This window comes from Sus scrofa, chromosome 4 (genome assembly GCF_054392235.1).
Source record: "Sus scrofa isolate SSC_HxYL_T2T_F1_AM1 chromosome 4, Sscrofa_HxYL_maternal_Yorkshire_Landrace_v2.0, whole genome shotgun sequence".
NCBI classification, from domain to species: domain Eukaryota; kingdom Metazoa; phylum Chordata; class Mammalia; order Artiodactyla; family Suidae; genus Sus; species Sus scrofa.
The window spans coordinates 88,773,308-88,794,466 of record NC_139386.1 but is presented as its reverse complement, the minus strand read 5'-3'; the positions used below and the strand labels follow the sequence as shown (position 1 = coordinate 88,794,466).

At 41.2% G+C, this 21,159-nt stretch overlaps 1 protein-coding gene across 2 annotated transcripts in view; it reads left to right on the top strand.

Annotated features, from left to right (window-relative positions):
• LOC100151788 (flavin-containing monooxygenase 5-like) overlaps nt 1-21,159 on the top strand; it is a 281,467-nt gene that overhangs the window by 160,541 nt on the left and 99,767 nt on the right. Inside the window, exon 3 of one of the 2 annotated variants that reach the window (XR_014843938.1) lies at nt 6,361-9,232. The exons of the other annotated variant lie outside the window; for it this stretch is intronic. The gene's annotated coding sequence lies outside the window, so the exon portion shown is untranslated. Of the gene's footprint in view, nt 1-6,360; nt 9,233-21,159 lie in introns of those variants that run through there. 2 annotated transcript variants of the gene reach the window in all.

The following is a 21,159-nucleotide window of genomic DNA, read 5'->3' as shown; positions in this document are numbered from 1 at the left end:
TCTGCTCTTTCAACACCAGTCTGTTCCAATCTCTAAGTCCAAGATAAGACCACAGACAAACTAATCTAACAGTGACTCTGAACAGACCCATGTGTTCTAAATACAAGGCCATGTACTGTTCCAGCAACTTTCTAGTTTATTCCTGCCAAGCCCTTCCCATGGCTATTTGAGCTCTCCAAACCCTAAAAGGACCTCTTTCCTGTCCCCTTCCTTTGGAGACACCTCACAGGTCTTCATGGTATGCAGGTTCCTTGCTGCAGCAGATAATAATCCAACTTTATTCACCACAATCTTATTTCCAGTGGTCTTTGCCTGGTTGACTCTGACACAATAATATTTTCCTACCTACCTCATAGATTTTCTATGAATGTCAAATGAAATAAAGCATGGAGATCTCTGTACACATGTAAGCTTCTAAACTTGTTATTGTAATTATTTTTGTGCTGCTTCATCTTCTCCCCCAAAGCAATGATGTCCAAGTTAAAAGAAGAGATCAGGTCTTATTTTCACACCGTTTAGAATGGTTCTTGATACTCAATAATTATTGATTGGGTGAAAAAACAAACAAATTGGCAAATGAAAAAAAAAATCATGTTCCAGTCCTTTTTTCCCCCTGAACTGGCCCCGTGAGTCACCAAGTCGTCCTCCAATCAGCTAAAGGAGTTCCTAAGAGTTTCGCAGTGATGGTTACACACCCCCCCCCTCCCCGGGCAGACTGTCACTAGCACTTCGTAACAGTTACAGATAAACTTTTTGCCTCTTAAAAGTTTCCCTTCTTGCAAGCTGCTTGAAGTTGCTACTGGGAATAGAACTCCCCTTGCACACAGCATCGATCCTGGAGCAGTAACTATATAGCAGAACAGCAGTGTATTTTTATAGCCCGAGGATCTTGTGGGTATCAGCATATTAACTGAGTGCCCCTTGCAATCACGTCCCATGTTTAGCAGAATGATATACTCAGGTGCTTTTGTAATAGACTTGCACCATGCACAAATCACAGTGCGGTGGAACACAGTGACTCTATCGACATTCTAAAATCCTTTTGGCACAGAGAGTTCCAGCTATGACTAGAGTGTCTTGGAATACTTCTGATCAATCAGGAGCTGCTAGAGATTCTTTGTACTCAGAAAGCACAGAGGCTGTCCAGTGCTATACATCTTCCTTTCTCCCCCCAGAGCTGGCTGTAAGCAGCTGGTGTCCTCTTCCTCTGTCCTGTAAACTCAGTTTGTGTTGTCATGACTTCTGAGAGAGGCACCCAGTGGGGCAAGCATTTGCCCTGGTATGGGAGGGAAGTCAGTGGGCATCATTTATGGGACAAGCAAAGCACTTATCTCAGGGAGCACAGGCCCTACAAGTTGGAATTCAGACCTATGCTCTCTGAGACCCTGTTCTCTGCTAAGGCTACTCTGCAGGGCATTTCCCAAGGGAAACACCGCCAGTAACGTGTTCCCTTTCAATCCTCTCTTCCTGGGACAGTAGTGAGGACAAACAAAAGACTGTATTGGTTTCTCCTCTGACTTCCAGCCATCAGAGGGACCCTGCCCTGAAACAAAAATGAAATCCATCCTTCGGTGGGTGCCAGAGCTCCCCTCCCCAGGTCAAAATGGATGAGGATTTTTCCAGCCAGGTCTTCCTGCTTCTGGGGCTCCAGCTTGGAATTTAATGGCTCCTGTCTAATACTCAGTTTCTTCTCCCTGCCCAGAACCTGCTCTCAGCCTGCAGGCGTGAGTGGGTGTGTTTCTTTTTAAGCTGTTCTTTTCACCTCTCAACATAGATGTCTGGTTGACCTTGAGTTTTGTTTTCATTTTCTGTTCATTTTTCCCTTATATTAGATGTGCCTATGCCCATCTTTTCTGTCTTCTCCATCACTTCTTTTCCCTTTCTCTACCCTAGAGCTTAGCACAGCACTTGATTTATAACAAAGACAGGTAAAAATACATGTTTTTAAAGAAACACACCTGTGGCCAAAGATTGCGGGATTAAGGCAATTCCAACAGATGTAAGTTTTGATTTTGTTTTTGTTTTTGTTTTCCCTGAAGGTAATTTTAATAAGGCATAGGCTGCCTCTGGCTTCCTGGAGTTCAAAGTCAAAGAGGAAGGGTATGGCTGGCTGGTTGGCTTATGCACTGTGGATACCTTCGAGCCCAGGGGGAAGCAAGGCACTGGCCTCCTCTGCAGAGTGGCCTCATCCCTCTTCTGTCAATATTCGGAGCAGGATCAAAGCCAAATGCTAGCCTCACCCTGCAGGCTGACCAGCACCCTCTCCAAGCTGTTTCAGAAACAGAGATGATGATGAGTGTTCTTCCAGCCATCTGGAGCTGGCTTGAGGAAGGGGGATGTTGCTGAGGGAGACTATTGAGGCCACTAGGGAACTTGAGTCCAATAGGTTTAAGATGCATGATCAGCCTTACTTGGCATTTCAATGGTTTCTTCTCACACTCTGGCAATAGTAAGAAACTTTTCCTCAAATGGAGTTAGAATCCTGTGCTGGTGGGAGAGAGAAAGGGAAGGAGAGCTATGCTGAGCCTAATGCTGGTGAAATGTTTACAGGGACTTCCAAAAAGTGACCTCCTGGGAGTTCCCTTTGTGGCTCAGCAGTTAATGAACCCGACTAGGATCTGTGAGGATGTGGGTTTGATCCCTGGCCTCACTCAGTGGGTTAAGGATCTGGCGTTGTTGCGACCTGTGGTATAGGCTGCAGACACCGCTCAGATCTCACGTTGGTTTCCCCTCTGACTTCCAGCCATCAGAGGGACCCTGCCCTGAAACAAAAATGAAATCCATCCTTAGGTGGGTGCCAGAGCTCCCCTCCCCAGGTCTGTGTAGGCTGTGGTGTAGGCCAACAGCTGTAGCTCTGATTCGACCCCTAGCCTGGGAACTTCCATACACTGAAAGTATGGCCCTAAAAAGAAAAAATAAAGGGGACCTCCTTGCTGTCCCTCCCCAAGGGGGTGGCCTCAGGGCTCCTTCAGAACTTAACAGCAGCTGCCCACCCATTATCATTCCCCTTGGTTGGCCAACTCCTTAGAAGCATCACACATTTAATTTCGAGATTCCTGTGTTTCCTTTAGGGACATGCTATTAGTGGCTGTACATCTCCAAGGGGATTAGATCCTGTGACCCCTGGTGGTGGCATTTTGTTAGAATTTATAAGTTATTTATCCCTCAAGGATTTTGGCTTTCTTGGCTTTTGTCTATTGTCTCCCATGCTTCCTGGGGTGGTTTAGGGAGATGGCTTTGAGTTACTGGCCCTACCTTGGCATCCACATATCCCAGGAAATGATAGAATGGGTGGTAGGTAGGGAGGGAGTGTCTTAAGTTAGGACTGACCCAATATACAGATTAATACTTTAATGCCCTTTCAAACAGATCAAGTTTGAAAATTTGTTCACTATGTGCTAAGCGGGGGTAGGAGGAAACTGCCATGGACCCTGGAGTCAAACCACCATGGTTCATATCTCACCCTTATCCCTTGCTTGTTGTGTAATTTTGGACATATTAACCTCCTGATATAAAATAAAGATAATAAGTAGCTCAAATTGTTCCTATAAGAATGAAAGGAGTAAATGTATTTAAGATGCTTCCAACAATGGCACATGGTAAGTTCTCATTATTAGCTACTGCTTTTATTAAAATAAAAACAGTGTATACATTTTCTTTGTGTTCAAAATAGACATCTTTTAAAAACTTTCCCTGAATATAACATAACCTTTAAGCTAATTAAATATTACAGTTTTTGTTGCTTATAGCCAGATTCATTAATATACAGTACTCCTGGATTTAAGGAGAACATCTTATTTTAAGAGGAGAAAAATCTTACTCTAGAAACGTTTAAAATGTGTTTCTCCCTTCTTGCCTTCATGAAGGCAAAATAGTTCTCGCTTTCCTCTTTGTCTTTTTAGTTTTCTTTTGCCATGTTCTTCACCAGGGAAATTTGGGGCAGTGTGTTACATGGTTGCAGATGAGTTAATGAAGTAAAATCAGTCTTTCCTGGTAAGCAGCTCTTTAGCATGCATTGAATGTAAGTTCTCAAAGTTCCAGCAGACTGTGCAGCTTGGTCTATATTATACCAATGGCAGGTGTCTGGAGATGGGTGGCTTGAGTGGCATCAGGTAACAATTTTCACATTTGTATCGGAAACTTCTAAGGGGACAGAGGTTGATGCCAAGAGAAATGTTTATTCTTTCTTTACCTGAGGCTGCTGTCTCATTTGGTGGGAGGGACCTAGCCAGATTCTGTCTATTCTGGGAAGGGAGCAAGGAGACAGACCTAACTTGCAGCTTTATTCTCCCGAAGCTCTAGGCTTGTTGTGGATGCTGCTGCAATCTGCTGATTCTGGAACTTTTTTTTTTTTTTTTCCTTTTTAAGGTTATACCTGTGGCATATGGAAATTCCCAGGCTAGAAGTCAAACTAGAGCTACAGCTACTGGCGTACACCACAGCCACAGCAATGCTGGATCCGAGCTACATCTGCAGCCTACACCACAGCTCAAGGCAATGCCAGATCCTTAACACAGTGAGTGAGGCCAGGGATTGAACCCACATTCTCATGGATACTAGTCGGGTTCGTAACCCACTGGGGCACAATAAGAACTCCCCAAGATATTGACTCTGGCCTCAACTGGACTCCACCCTGAAGTCATTTGTGCCCATGCTGCTGGAAAATTTGAAAAGATGAAGGTGATGCCTGGGAGACTGGTTTGAAAAGTTCAAGTTTACATGCAAATGTTGTCACTGTTATATTTGAGTTCAAACTCAAGGTGATATTATCACAACCAGTTACAGTTGGCTTCCTTTTTTGCAGAGAAGATAGAAGATGGAAATGAAACATTTTATAAAGTGATTACTAATGTTCAAAGAATTAGAATATAAAATAACACACCATGTTCTTATGACATGGAGCACATAACTTAAATTTTCTTTGGTTCAGAAAACACTTGCAGTCAATCTGCTAACATGACACTATAAGAAATTCTGATTTCTACATGATTGTTGAGCTTTGGATAAGTTCTAGTGTATTATATATTTAGCATTATCATTATTATTATTATTATTTGGCCCCCTGCAGCATCTGGAGTTTCCAGGCCAGGGATGAGATCCTAGTCGCAGTTGCGATCTATGCCTCAGCTGTGGCAACACCGGATCCTTAACCCACTGTGCCAGGCTGGGGATTGAAACTGCATCCCAATGCTCCAGAGATGCCACTGACCCTGTTGTGCCACAGTGGAAACTCCTAATAGCGTTATTAACATCTATTTGATTTTTTTTTTGTCTTTTTGTCTTTTTACGGCTGAACCTGCATCCTCATGAGTGCTAGCCAGGTTCACTAACTGCTGAACCATGATGGAAACACCTATTTGATAATTAATTAAACAGAGAGTTGCCGGGGACCTGATGTGTGCAGGATACTTTGCTATGTATTCCAGATGAATTTTAAAAAAACTCTAAGAGACAGAATAAAGGGCAGCTCAATTGAAGGGAACATTAAGCAAAAGACCTGGGGATAGAAAAGTGCAAGGTGTGTTTAGGAAACAGTGAAATGAGGAGTGTGGTCAAAATTGAGGGCTCCTGCAGATGGTAAAAATAGTAATAGTTACAAGGATATTGCAATGTTCATTGAGCATTTGTCACTTGTCGGACATTGTATTAAGTGCTTTACACTAAGAAATCATTGACTCTTCATGGTAACTCTGTGAGGAAGGTAGTGTTTTGTTTCTCATTTTACAGATGAGGAAACTGAGTCATAAAGGGTATTAACTGACTCTCTGCTTCAGTAGGTGGTGGAGATAAGATTTGCTCCCAGGTTGTCTGACTCCCAAGCCCGTGGTCTTGGGAGATATGATGGGAAAGATTTGGCCAGCAGATGTTTTGTGTGCCAGGTAAGGAAGGAGTGGGTGACACACCTGAGCAAAGAAACGTGGGTGAAAATGTACAAAAAAGTCTCAGAGTTCATTATTAAGATTATTAAGGGTTTCTTCTCCCAGGCTGTGCTTTTGGACCTAGAATGACTTACCTTTTCCCCTTTGCCATTTCTCACCCTTCCAGGAACAGTGTACAAGGAAGATATGGGACAGATAGAGGGTTTAGCTCTCTGTGTTGCTTCTAGCCAAACCTTAGGTGTGCTATTTAGCCTCCCCAAGTCTCAGGTTTCTCAACTCTTAAAATGGGAATGATAACTCCAGAGTTATTGTCTGGATCAACTTAGACATCTTTGGTAAAGAAAATAGAACAGAACCCATTAACAGTAGCTAGTAAGAATGGATCCAAACAACCTCTTCCACAAAGCTTTATCAATCCCAATTGTCTACAGTAAGAAGCTATCCTTACACATTGATTTACTCATCTTTCTCTCCATCTAAGATATGAGCTTCTCCAGGCTGGCTGCAGTTTTTCCACCATCTTCATGGTCCCAACACGAGCACAGCTCTTACTGAACAATGAATGACTCTAGAATTCCTTTCCCCTGGGATGGATCTCAGGACCACCGATTTCATCACTCCCTTGGGATGTCAGCCTGTGTACCAGACTGAGAAGACGGATCACCTGTTGGTAGTTGAATAAGATTCAGTAAGTTGAGAAGTAAGGAGAACTAATGTAAAACTCAGTGCCATGTGGACCATTGAAAGGTCTGCACATCACAGAGGGAATTGGAGAATGGACAGATGTTGGTCGGAGGGAGCACCAAAGGGGAATTGCCTGAGCATGCCCTATTTAGTCCAAAGCTGGTTATATCAGCATCCTCCTTCCCACGTTTCCATTGCCCCCAGCCTCTCCTGCTATAGGACTGATGCTGGTTAAGAATTCTGTTTGATAAGTTTTATTTCCATCTCTCTGTACACTGCATCTCCGTTTTCTGAAAGTAGAGTTTTCAATAAGAAGGATCATATATGGAGATAGTTTAGTATAAAATATGAATTATCACCACAATTCATTGGTCCTCTTTTCTGAGCCATACATTATATTAGATCCTTTAAGAAATTATCTCTAACTTTCATCAAAACTCCAAAAACAGGGCTATTATTATTATTACCATTTACCACCCAAATGATACTATTAGTAAGTGAAGGAATCAGGATTCTAAACTGATTCCAAATACTATGGGCCATGATTCTGTGGTTAGAAACCTTTGTTCTGGCCTGAGCTGTGTAATACTGAGAGCTTTTCAGCCCCTCAATGTTTTCACCATAAATTTGGAATATATACTGGTTCCACTTTACCGCACAGAGCAGTTAGGAAGACAAAGTGAGATAGTGTGACATCATTTTGTCAACCATTCATACAACAAATGTTTATCAGGCATCTACCACATGCCAGCCAATGGAAGTTATTTTTATTAATTTCTGTAAACCTAATATTGCACAGCCTCCTTCTCTATGCCCTCTGTCCTGAGGTTGCACTTCTGATGGAAGTGTTTTGCTTACACCATAGTTATTGGAAAATTCCACCCCCTCTCAGTGTGATTATTATCAGACAAAACTATCACTTCCCCACTCATCCATTTTCTCATCTAGTAAATGAGGATGAGGATAACAACTTCTCTAAGAGAACAGTGCTATCTGAATGCAAAGCATTATTCAGGAAAAAAGTCCATCCAACACTGATGTGTGTGGATTGTCAATTTTTATCTGTTTTTAACAGGTGCACTGATAGGAGAGAAATAAAAGGGGGAAACAATCCACAGAGACATTTTGAACAGCCTGAGCTATAGGGGCAGGACAAAGCTTTGGCTGAAGGCAGGAAAGGGTGCTTGCTACAACTACAGATGCCGAAAACATTAAGTCCAAGTGAAACTGGTTCCCTGGTGCTCACAAGGCTTTCTGGGTCAAGAGTTGGCCTCAGCCAAAGCAAGGAAGAAGCAGATCTGGTGACATGCCCTGAAGGTGCCATGTAACACTCTGTGTCCAGATAGCAGATGGACATTTACAGCAGAGCCTGACAATGCAGGTCAGACAGGTAGCAAGAATGCAGTCTTGGCCCCATCTTTCAGGTGATGCTAGTAGAAAGAAAGCAACACAGCACTAGAGCACTTTGTGAACTACAAATACTATTGACACATAAGGTATTAGATTGTGGGGAAGACGGTGTTAAAGTGGCTCAAAGTAGCAGACACCCCACCATCTTCATGTTTGCATGCCTGGCACCTAGGTCACCTTGTGGCACAGGGTGGGCACTTAATTATGCTTGGGGGACTAATGAGGCAAATCGTTGAACAGCAGGAGATGAGAGTGGTAATGAGCTTGGCTGACCTGGAAGACAGAATTACCAATGAGTTGAATTTGCCTCACATCTGGGCAGATAAGAGGTTGAGGGCACTCTGATTGATGTAGCCCTAAAAAGTTCAAATACGTTCTAGATCAGTGTTTTTCTGAACTTTACTGTCTGGGTCTTTTAAAAATTATTTTAAATTAATTAATTAATTAATTGTCTTTTTAGGGCCACACCCATGGCATATGGAGGTTCCTAGGCTAGGGGTCTAATCAGAGCTACAGCTGCCAGCCTATGCCACAGCCACAGCAACACCAGATCTGAGTCACGTCTGTGACCTACACCGCAGCTCACGGCAATGCCAGATCCTTAACCCACTGATCAAGGCCAGGGATTAAACCCACAACCTCATGGTTCCTAGTTGGGTTCATTTCCTCTGCGCCACGATGGGAACTCCTCCTGTGTGGGTCTTTTTTAAAGGAAGAAAAACTTCTATGAATCCAGAGGACTAACTTAAATTACTATTTTGTGTGTGTTTTAAATAATGAATATATGTGAAACCACTCCTTGTGCTTATTAATTTCTATACAATTATAAAACCAAAATGAATTTATAAATTAAATCTAAATGAAGCCAAAATGAAATACAGTTCAAATGGGCATTACTTTAATGTGATGGTTGAGGTTGGTTTGTGAAACTGATTTGACATCTAAATGTGCATAAGGTATTAAGTGCTGAATAATTCTCTTGAGTTCATCGTACTTATACTCTCATCTGCCAAGTGATGGCTTGTTTCTTTCACTCCTTTTAAAAATTCAAACTGGTGTGAAACATTTGCACCATAACATCGTATGCTTTTCAATTGATAAGAAGACTTCATTTTTTAAATACATCCTCCTAAATTCTTTTCTTCTTAGCTTTGGACAAATAAAATAGTATTATTCAAAAATTATTTACTTAGAACCTACTGTGTTCCAGAAACTGCTCTAGGTACTCAGACTACATCACTAAACCAAACAGAAAAAAAGAATTTTACCCTTGTAGAGCTTACATCATAATGGAGGAGACTGTCAATAAACAAGAGGATTAATAAATATGTAGAGTATATTGTGTGTTAGAAACTAAGAGAGGCTATGGAGAGAAAAAATAGACAGAGTAGGTGGATTGGGGATCAGGATTGGGGATGTGGGCAGATGTTGCAATGTTAAACAGAGTGGTACCATCAGACCTCATTGAGAAAGTTAAATTTGAGCAAAGGCTTGAAAGAGATGAAGAGTAGCAGCAGCTAGAAGGAAGGGCCAATACTAAGGCTGTAAGTGCCTGGCAAAGAGGATGGTGGGGCCAGATGGGAGTGAGTGATGGGGGAGAGTAGTCAGAGAGGTGATGGGTAGCCAATTCTCCTAAGCCCACATGGGCATGGGTAAGGACTCTGGCTTTTAGTTTGGGAGAATGGAATCTCATTGGAGGACTCTCAGTCAAGGCTTGACATGATCCGACCTATCTTTAAGTTCCATCTCCCTAGCTTTCGTCTTGAGGTTAGATTGTGGGCAAGGAAGTTGGAGTAGAAGACTTTTACAAAGAGGTGTATGAAAGATGATGGTGGTGCTAGCCAGGATGGTAGCAGCAGAGGTGGAGCTGATGGTCAGTTTCTTGGTGTGTTCCTAAGAGCCAAAGGATTTCCCTTTGGTTTGAATATGGAGTGAGGGAAAGAAAGGAGCTAAGAGTCTTTGGCATGAGCAACTGGATGGATTTAGCTGCCCTTGACTGGGATAAGGAAGAGAGTGAATAGGGCTATTTCGTGAAAATCAAGTGTTCAGTTTGGAGATGTTGAGTTTGGGAAGCTGGTTGGCAAGGTAATCATAGAATTTACTACCCAAACCAGGACACTTTTGAGTGTGGAGATGCTATCAATAATCATGCCGGAACAACAGGAGTCATCCAGAACTGTCCCAGGCCACCCCCAAGATATAAGGTCATCTTATCAGACATCTAAGTGCAGGTGATGAGTAGACAGTTGGGCTCATGTTCAGTAGAGAGGTCTGGGCCAGAGTTAACATCTGGGAGTTGGCAGCTTATATATGATACTTAAAGCCACGTGATTGGATGAGATCCCTAGGTGAGTGAGTATAAAAGGAGAAGAGGAAAGGACCAAGGAGCAGAGTCAGAAGTATCAACAGAGTAAGGATAGGTGACATTCTCACTCTGAGAGGTCAAGGAGAAGAGAAAGCACCAGCAAAGCCAGTACCGACAAGCCTACTGTGGATACAGAAATCAAAGGGTAAGACTAGGTCAGGAGGTTTTCTTTAGATGGTTTTAAAAATGTTTAGATGAAAATTTTTTAGATGACTAGCCAAATGTAAATGCAAAATTTAAAAATTCTTGTACCATCACTTACACTCTTGAGAATACTCCTGGGTCCTGGTTTGAGAGACAGTGTCACATTAATCAGGGACATGCACACATGGCACAGATGGCTACTAGTGGCCCTGAGGCAATCACTGGCTGCCTTAGGACATCAAGATCACCATGCGATCTTGCTGGATCCTGAAAATAATCCCTCAGTTATGCAGGGAAAGATGGTCCCATCTCATTTTATAGATGTGAGAACTGAAACAAATGTTGAGTGAACTGCCTACTCTCATTTATTTATGTGCAGGTGTCTGCCTCCTACAAATTAACTTTTCTATCTGTCTGTTTTCTTTTTCTTCACAATAGCCTTTCCTCATGCTCCCTTTTGCAGGGAAACAAAACAAAACAAAATTCAGGATTTTTAAGAATGTATTTCTTCCTCCATCATTTTTCTTTTTACATTTCTGTGGCTCAACCCCATGTTAAGCTCCTTATAAGCAAAGCTCTCATTTCCATGGTCCTCCAGACTCAGGAAGCTGGGGTAGCTCCTCACCTCTGACCTCAGAATGACTCTCTTCCAAGGACCTCTTTCATATGACCAGTTTTGCTTGAGTGGGAGCCACTTTCTCCTTGGAAGTGATGGTTCCCCAAAAGGGCCATTTTTAGTGGATTATATTATAACTCAAGATTTGGGTCCCTTTACTAAGGAAGAATAGGGGATTCAGAATGAAAAGGTGGAAGGGTTCTCCATGTTCTTACTACCCTGAGGAGTGCCGTATCTTGGCTGAAGATGCTCTGGGTTGAGAGACAAGAGGTCTGTGTTCTATGCGGTTGGGTCAACCAAGTTCCTTGGGGCCTTCATTTCCCAATCCTCTGATATGATTTTCAGAGCAATACATGCCCCTGTGGAGTCCTGGGGATTCTTTAAGAAATAATTTAAAAAATCAAAAGCCTACAGGATTTGGATTCAAATGATTTAGAACTGAGATTTTAGTTTGCCTACTTACTAGTTAAATATCCTTAGACAAATACTGTAATCTCTTCATGCCTCAGCTTGTTTGCCTATAAAAATGGGTTTTTACAAATACAAATAATATCTTGCAAATAAGATAAAGCAAAAATGGCGTTTACAAATAAAGATGGATATTTACAAATAAACTTTGACAGAATGTGGGAAATAAGTGGGACAAGTGTGAAGAGCACAATTAAACATTATATAAATGTTAGCTCTAGGAGTTCCCGTCGTGGCTCGGCAGTTAATGAATCCAACTAGCATCCATGAGGATGCAGGTTCGATATCTGGCCTCAATCAGTGGGTTAAGAATCTGGCATTGCCGTGAGGTGTGGCATAGGTCTCAGACATAGCTTGGATCCTGAAGTGCTGTGGCTGTGGTGTAGGCCAGCAACTGCAGCTCCAATTAGACCCCAAGCCTGGAACCTCCATATGCCATGGGTGCAGCCCTAAAAAGACAAAAAAAAAAAAAAAAAAAAAAAAAGAGAGAGAGAGAGAGAGATAAAAAAAAAAACAACACGGCATTTACAAATAAAGATGAATATTTACAAACAAACCTTCACGGAATGTGGGAAATAAATGGGACAAGTGTGAAGAGCACAATTAAATATTACATAAATGTTAGCTCTTATGGTTACTACTGTTATTTTTATTTATTTTATTTTTATTTTTATTTTTGTCTCTTTTCCTTTTCTAGGGCCACGCCCTTGGCATATGGAGGTTCCCAAACTAGGGGTCTAATCGGAGCTGTAGCCGCTGGCCTACACCAGAGCCACAGCAACGTGGGATCCGAGCCGCGTCAGCTCATGGCAACACTGGATCCACAACCTCATGGTTCTTAGACAGATTCATTAACCACTGAGCCACGATGGGAACACCTGTTATTTTTAATATATCGAGCAAGCATTAGTAGATTTGTTGTGGCCAGAGAGCTAGAAGCAGCTGGAGAAACAGGGGAGCTGAGTGCTGGGGCTTTTCTTCTGTCCTTATGGAAATGCTAACCTAATGGACCATTCTTCAAGTCAGTACTTTCAATTTCCATCTCTGCTGATAAATACAGGGATTTACTTTGTTCTCTGAGCTCAGGAAAAAGCTTTCTATTCATTACTTCTATTGTTTCCTTCACCCTGAGCCAGAACCCGGTTGAGTTATCATTTGATTAGATAGGGCCTTTCTTTGGAAAACTCTGGTTATTCATTTATTTATTCAACAAAGATTTGCGGCATTTCTGCTTTGTGCTATGGAGCACACAGAACCTAATCAGACTTGGAAACTCCCCCTAAGGAGCTAACGGTCAAGCGGCAAAGACAACTAAAGTCAGTCATTAGGGCAAAATGAAGCAAGTGCCACAACTGGGGCTCTGATGATCTGCCATGAACGTGAGGGGAAACCGTGTTATTTGGGCTGAAGGACTTCAAAAAAGTTTCACTGAGGAGATGATAAGGGGTATTATAGGAAACAAAGGACAGAGGGATGGCATTTTAGGCTCAGGTGAGTAGGTTAAAATAAGACCAGAGTCAGAAGTTCAGGTAAGCAGAAAGCATAAGATTTGCTGGATTTTATTGTGTGTTTGTAGTGTGTGTGTGTGTGTGTGTGTGTGTGTGAGAGAGAGAGAGAGAGAGAGAGAGAGAGTGGGAGAGAGAGAGAGGGAGAGAATAGAGGGAGAGAGGACAAGGAGAGAGGAAAGGACTGACTGGCAATATGCATATTAAATAAATTAACAGCAGAGACAAAATATCTTTCCTCTTACGTAGTTTGGTTCTTCCTGAGACTGACAAGTCATCCACTTCTGCAGATTTCATTCTGGGGCTGCTGGCTATATGCCAGGCACTGCACTGAATGCTAAGGTGAAAAACAAGAATAAGAAAGACATGAGGAATAACAAGGTCATCCAAAATCTTGATTCCCAGCACAAAGTTCTATCCTTTCCTCTACTTGACTCACCTGTTACTTTCTACCCTATTAAGATCACCAACCATTGGTCCTACCAGTTTTTCCACTGTCCTTGCTTTTATCATACCATCATTTCCTCTTCTTCTGGATTCCACATTCTAGCACTGCAGCCACTCCTTTATGAAAATGCTTAACTTCTTTCTCCATCCCCTGGCAAAGTTCCAACACGGTTAAAAGCAACTATTCATTTACTTTATGCCCACAGCAGAGAAGGTGGGCATTGAAGAAAAGAGGAGGGGTGGGGGGGAGAAGTGAAGGGAAGGGAAAGGAAGGGAAGGAAAGGAGATGAGAGAACAGGAATGAAGAAGAGAGGGGAGGAGAGAAGAGAAAAAAAGAATGTACACACAGGGCAGAGGAGAGTGGACAGGGGGCCTGGAGAGGAGGTAGTTAGCAAATAGGGAAAAACCAGTGCAGAAGCCATTCTCCAAAGGAAGTGCTGTATTTTATTTATTTATTGTTTTAATTTTTTTTTTTTTGTCTTTTTAGGGCCACACTTACACCACATGGAGGTTCCCAGGCTAGGGGTGGGGTTGGAACTATAGCTGCCAGCCTGGGCCACCGCGATAGCAACACTGGATCCAAGCCACGTCTGCAACCTGCACCACAGCTCAGGGTAACTCGGATCCTTAACTCTCTGAGTGAGGCCAGGGATCAAACCCATATCCTCACGGATACTAGTCCCTTTCTTTACCATTGAGCTACGCCAGCAACTCCGGAAATGCTATATTTTAATAAGCAGACTGCTATAGTGAAAATTCAAATTACAAATGGAAACATTGATAAGGATGGACTGTTCAACCTTCAACTTTGTCTTTATGTTCAGAGCATATTTTTTTCCCTGCAGAGTGAGAGGCTCAGAGGTGAGCCACTAGCCCAGTCGGTCCCTGGGCTCACCCTGCAAGGCAGAGTTTGAGATTATCAGTTTAGCTCATGGATCTTGCTGAAAGCTTAGGGAAAAAAAATGCAAACAACTTTTCAAAGTCCAATTTTTTATCGCTCATCTTAAAGCCATCTCTTTCCCTTTCTTCCTTTGCTTTTCTTTTGAAAGAGAGTTTAGTTACGACTAATTGTTAGCACGTAGCATGTATTTGATGCTCTCCCTGGAGATTTTCATCTTTGCTTGGTACCAGTCAATCAGCATGCTTCCCTCTCAACAATATTAACATCCAAGATGGTGAGATAAACAAGCTCATTAAGAAGAAAGTTGTTACATGAAGCAAACACCTTAGACTAATAAAGCCTGGCATCCTCTGTGGTATACCCAGGGAAACAGTATTAACAGCCTTGATAGCAGTCTGCATTTAAGAGAAAAGCCCAGAAGGCAGCCAGTTTATCCTGGAGAATTATTCAAGCAGACTCATCCATTTATGACACCACGGGGAAATGCTAGGCCTACGTGCTCAGATGTACAATGTTTAGATGGCATGTTTATAGGAGGAACTTTTTTCATTCATTTAGAGGGACTTTTTTCATTCACTCAACAAACATTTATTGGGCTCCCACGACAAGCACTGGGTATACAAAGATGAAGACAGTTTTCCAGCCATGAAGTTCACATTCTGCTGGATGATACAGATGGGTGAATAGATCCAGGATATGGAGAGTTAATGGCAATGATTGAGATTCCCAGAGCAAGCCTGTGAGAACACAGAGAAGGTGCAAGTAGCCCAACTGTGGCTGGGATACAGGGTGGGAACAATGTGGGGGGAACTTTGTCTTTCGTATTTATTTCAAGGAGTGGTTAGTACAACATCACATGTGAGGTTCTGCCTAAGAGCTTGATGCCCTAGTCTCTTTCCTTCCAATTGGAGACTAACTGAACATGTCGGCAGAGTGTTACACTAGAGACTCTATGGTTTGATGCAACTCTGGAGGTGGTACACATACAGTCCCCCTCCCCACTCCTCCCCTCAGCTGGAGCCATCCTAGAACAAGGTAGAGAGCCTTAGCATGCATACAGCACTCATGCTGGCCCAGGGCATCATGTACTGAATGTGTGTCTGGAGAAGTTAGGATCCCAGAGAGGGTAGGGTGCTGGGGACTAGCCTGGGCTGAAGTGAGAGGTGAGGTGAAATGGTTAAGATGAGACATACGTAGGTTTCTATCTAAACTGGTCTGATTGAGAAGAAATTTTGGAGGTGTAAGTCCTACCTGGCTTGTTTCAGGGAAGGCTAGGACTTCTTTGACCTTGGAGAAGAGTCCCAGAGTAACTTGCCCATATTGGAAGAGCAGGGCGATGTGAGGGAGAAATTAAACATTTCTCAAGTACATATTACAGGCTTTACACCTCTGATGTTTAGTTCATTTAATTTTCCATTATTCCCATAAAGAAGTGTTTTTATTTCATTCAAAATTTCCATTAGAAAGGAATTTGAGGCTCCAGTAACCTTATAGAACATGACCCATTCACAGAAGAGATGAGAGATGAGAGGTTTTGAATCAAGATTTAATTGACCCTCCTTGCTCTGTATTCTATAGATTATGGGCTAGGGATGGGTAGCCTCTTGGCTCAGAGTTTGCCTCCATGGTGGCTGAATTCAATGATGTCCTTGGAGTATCACTTGGTTGGCTGATCAAGAATGATAATGAGTCAGCATATTATTAAGCTGGGCTTGCGTGGGTACCAGCGATGGTTGAGACAGCTTCCATCAGGCCCAGGAAGCTAAAGAAGGAACAGCAAACCCCCAGGTCTCAGAGTCAATTTAGGGGAAAAAAAGAAAGTTTGTGAAATAGCCACTTCTCCAAATTTTTGGAAATTGGTATACTATGTTCCTTAAATATTTGGCAGAATTCACACAGCCATCTGAGCCTGGAGTTTCTTTATTGAAAAAGTTTTAACTACAAAGTCAATTTCCCTGAATAGAGATAGGATTGTTTAGATTATCTAGTTTTTTAAAATAAGATTTGGTATTTTCATCTTTGGAAGAATTGGTCTATTTCATCTAAAGTTTCAAAATTATGGGTATAAAGTTGTCATTGTTTTTCCTTATCATCATTTTAGGATATGTGGTATCTGCTGTAATTTCCCTCCTTTTGCTCCTGATGTTGGTATTTTGTGTTTTTTTCTTTTCTTTCCTTCTTTCTTCTTTCCATTCTTTCCCTCCGTTCCTTCCTTCCTTCCTTTTGTCAGTGTGGCTAGAAATTTAGCAACTTTATTGATCTTTCTAAAGAACTATTGCTTGGTTTCATTGCTTCTTTCTATTGTTTTTCTCATTTCAATTTCATTGACTTCTGTTTTTATCTTTATTATTTCATTTTGTTTTCTTTGAGTTCAATTGGCTTTTTTTTCCCAGTTTCTTAAGGGGAAGCTTTATAATTTGAGATTTTCTTCTTTCTATAGAGGCATTTAGTGTTTTAAACTTCCGTGGAAGCATGGCTTTAGGTGCATCCCACACATTTGGATATGTTGTTTTTTCTTAAAGTTTTTGCTATTTATCCTTGCTGCCTGGATCCACAATTAGGGCCAAACTTGGGTCAAAGCTGAGAGACAAAGAGGACAAATATCCAAAAACCTCTCCTGATTATTCTTCAAGTGTTAATTTCCCAACCTAGTGTGGATGAAATTTGTACTTTTCAAAAACATTTTTAAATGAATTTGGGGGGGGGCATGCTAGTGTGTAATTTTCAGAGTCCTTGGGCAGTCGGTTTTTTTTCAAAGTTGTGCTCAGAGCTTTTCACTGTAATCAGTTGGGTAGATGAGCTGTGGTGGGCTAACTCCATGTTGGTCAGGACCTGAAAGTCTGCCTGATTTTTGAGATTCTGTCAGATACCACATACAAAGCTGCATTTTGAAACATACTCATCCACATGGGACTAAACCCAGGCTTTAATTGCTCCCCCCCACCACTACCACCTGAGGGAAGGGAGCAGGAAAGGAGACTGGGAAGATACCAACTATTCCCAAAGGAAAGAAACTGCCACTTAACGCTTCCAAAAGGAATAGAGATACAGGCACCTCAATGTTCATTGCCGCACTATTTACAATAGCCAAGACATGGAAGCAATCTAAATGTCCATTCTCAGATGAATAGATAAAGAAGATGCAGGAGATATATATATATATATATAAAACGGAATATTGTTCAGTCATTGAAAGAATGAAATGATGCCATTTACAGCAGCATGGGAGGACCTAGAGATTATCACACTAAGTGAAGTAAATCAGACAGAGAGAGACAAATATCTTGTGATATCACTTATATGTGGGGAAAAAAATACAAGTGGACTTATTTACAAAACAGAAAGACATTCATAGACTTTGAGAACAAACTTGTGGTTACCGAAGGGGAAAGGGGGTGGAGGGGTAGGGATAAACTAGGAGGTTGGAATTAACATATATGCAATATTATGTATAAAATAGATAATCAACAATAGCCAGGGGACTATATTTAATATTTTGTAAAACCTATAAGGGCAAAGAGCTGAAAAAAATAGAAAAGGGGTGTGTGTGTATTTTTTTAATGATTTTTATTTTTTTCCATTATAGATGGTTTACAGCGTTCTGTCATCTTCTGCTGTACAGCATGGTGACCCAGTTACACATACATGTATACATTCTTTTTTCTCACATTATCATGTTCCATCATAAGTGCCCAGACTATACATAGAACTACCATATGACCCAGCAATCCCACTCTTGGGCATATATCCAGACAAAACTTTCTGTGTGTGTATATTTATAACTAAGTTACTGTGCTGTACACTGGAAACTAACATGACATTGTAAATCAACTATACTTCAATTAAACAAAAGTTTAAATAAAATTAAACATAAAAAATAAATTAAAAAAATAGGAATAGAAACTCTTAGGCCACTTTCATACAAGGAGAATGAAGCAAAGCTGACTTCTGCTCTGTTGAGATCATAGCTGGGAAGCCCTGGCCAGTGAGTCATGATAGAGGAGTAAGAGGAAGTACCTCAGAGCAAATGCTCTCCCTCTGTGGATACCCTAGTCTAGTTGAGAGCTCTCCTTTTCTATTCTCTTGCTCTTCTTTCCCTCTCTCTTTCTTTTTCCTTACCCCTCTGGAGTATTAATTGTGTAGACATGGTGTCAAAAATTTTAACTGTACAGAGTTCTCATTGTGGCTCAGTGGAAACGAGCCCCACTAGTATCCAAGAGGATGCAGGTTCAATCCCTGGCCTTGTTCAGTAGGTTAAGGATCCAGCATTACCACAAGTTGTGGTGTAGGTCGCAGACATGATTCAGAGCCTGTGTTGCTATGGCCATGGGGTAGGACGGCAGCTGCAGCTCTGATTCGACCCCAAGCCTGGGAACCTAACCTCTATATGTCACAGATGTGGCCTTAAAAAAAAACAAAAAAATTTTTTTTTAAATTGTGTATCTCTATAATTAAAAGTAATTTTGAGTGCTCACCACACACAAAGACACACATTATATAATTATAGCAAATCCATCTATAATGTTTACTATGTGCACTAGCCACACATAAGTTTTATGCCTTTTTACACTTTTACAAAATTAACTATGTTAATCTATTAAATAAGGATGAATGAAGTTTAATTGTCTTCCTTTTTAGATTAAAAAGATATTTTGATAGAAATTCTAATATTTTCTTCTCACACCCATTTGAGGTATCTTGTACACCTGGGTTGCATGCATCTCCCATTTTTGAGACCACTGATGTAATCCACCCACTTGGAACCAAAGATAATCAGCCTTGCATTGTTTACTGAGTGCCTGTTATGTGCCAGGGACCTCTTCATCACAGACAGGAAACTAAGATTTAGAAATGGATTTAGTGACTTGCTAATAAGTTATTGGTACTTGCATAGTCACACTGATCGTGATAGAATTGGACCTTCAATCTCCAGTTGTCCAATTCTCTTTTACCCAAATTCCCTAGACATGGCACTTTCTGCAGCCAATCAAGGTCCTATTAACAGAAAAGTAGGGCATGTGTGTTGTATGGGAGGTGGTCAGAAGATGTAGGACGCAAGGTTTGCAGCAATTCTGATGGTCAATCTTGTAGGAGGTAGAAGCTCCAGATCCTCTGAGAGGGTCATGAAGCCCAACTCAAAGGAGGAAGTCCTCTTCTCTCTCCCCCTCCCTAATGTCCACATCCCCATCTTGCCTCCAGGGGCACCAGAGGGACAGTGGCTTCTCCCATTACACACTCCTCCCCCTTTTTCCCTGCTAACACCTATCAGCTCTCACCAGCCTCCTCAGTTCCAAGCTGTTCCTTGCAATTCACTAATGAAATTCCTGTTTCTTTTGTAATTGTATTTTAACATGGTTCATGCTCTGATACCAACCTTAAATCAAACTCTTTGCAGAAAGACTATCACAGGGTGACAAGCTCCTTTCTGCATGTCTCATTATGGAAACATTTATTCAGGGCTTCTTGGATGATATGAATGGCTGAATGTGAGTGCTGCAATGACTTAATACACTACAACCAAAGGATTTAATTTCCCCTTCTGATCTCCTTACTTTGGTTCCCTACAGGAATTTCTCCCTTATTTTGGATGCACAGCTGTGGTGGGGTGATGGGGATTCACTTGGGCCTAGAGCTTGAAGAGAGCATACTCTGGCATTGGAGCCTGGGGCACAGATCACAGAAGGAGCCTTCAGCCCTGGGCCTGTGTAGTTTGTCCAGATTCTGGCCAACAGCTTTTCTCATCATGGGTCCCACTCTTTCCAAATATAAAATGGAGAAGAAAGCTCTCAAAAAGCTTTATGCTGCTGACATTGTACATAGAATGACCTTGAAGTTGGTTAGTTTAAGGACAGATTGAGTATTAAAAGATATCCAGAATTCAGTTGGATATCAGTTAATTAACCCATTTGATTAGCTCTTAAAGTTTTGAGCTTTGTGGCCTAAAGAATAGAAAAAGCTAGGAAGGAATGCATATAAATGTCTTATGGGCTAAATAAATACAAATATAGTCAAGTAAAGAAGCAGGTAGTTAGAGGATTCACCATTCCATGAGTGACCTGGAAACTGAATGGTGTGGGCTCAGAGGGTTAAGTCCCCCTGTCTCTAAGCTGATTCTCTTTCAATCTCAACAACTGAGAAGGAATCCTTCAAAGTGGTTAGGGGTCCAAATTATTTTATTAGTGAGAAAGTACATTTTTAGCCCCAAGATTTGGAATTATGTGTACAGATGTTTAAGAGAATTAAACTTATAGTATTTTGAAATAAGGAATATAGATATAGATATAGATATAGATATATATTAGGTACTTGCATTGATTAAGAGAATTTGACATATTAGAGTAGCAGGTCAATCTTGTGATTCTAATTCAAAATGGTTAATTGATTAATAAATTTCAACTTGTAACTTTAAGTAAAAATCTTACTAAGTTTATCCATTTGCATTAGAATATTTAAGGAGTACTAAGTTTTGGATTTTTATAAATTTAATTTATTAGATTGATTAAGAGTTATTCAAGCAATTGGGAAGATTTTTGTGTGTGTGTTAAATCAGACACCCAGGGAAGTTAAAGGACACATTAAGTATTTTAATAATTTAATGTATAAATGTGACTTAAAATGTTTGAAAGAGTTGAACTAAGTTTGTAAATGACACTAAATGTTAACTAAAGCTTCTTAAAAATCAATTGTTAATGATGGCTAGAACTATAAATAGAATAATAAGATCTGTAGGCTGAATGTAA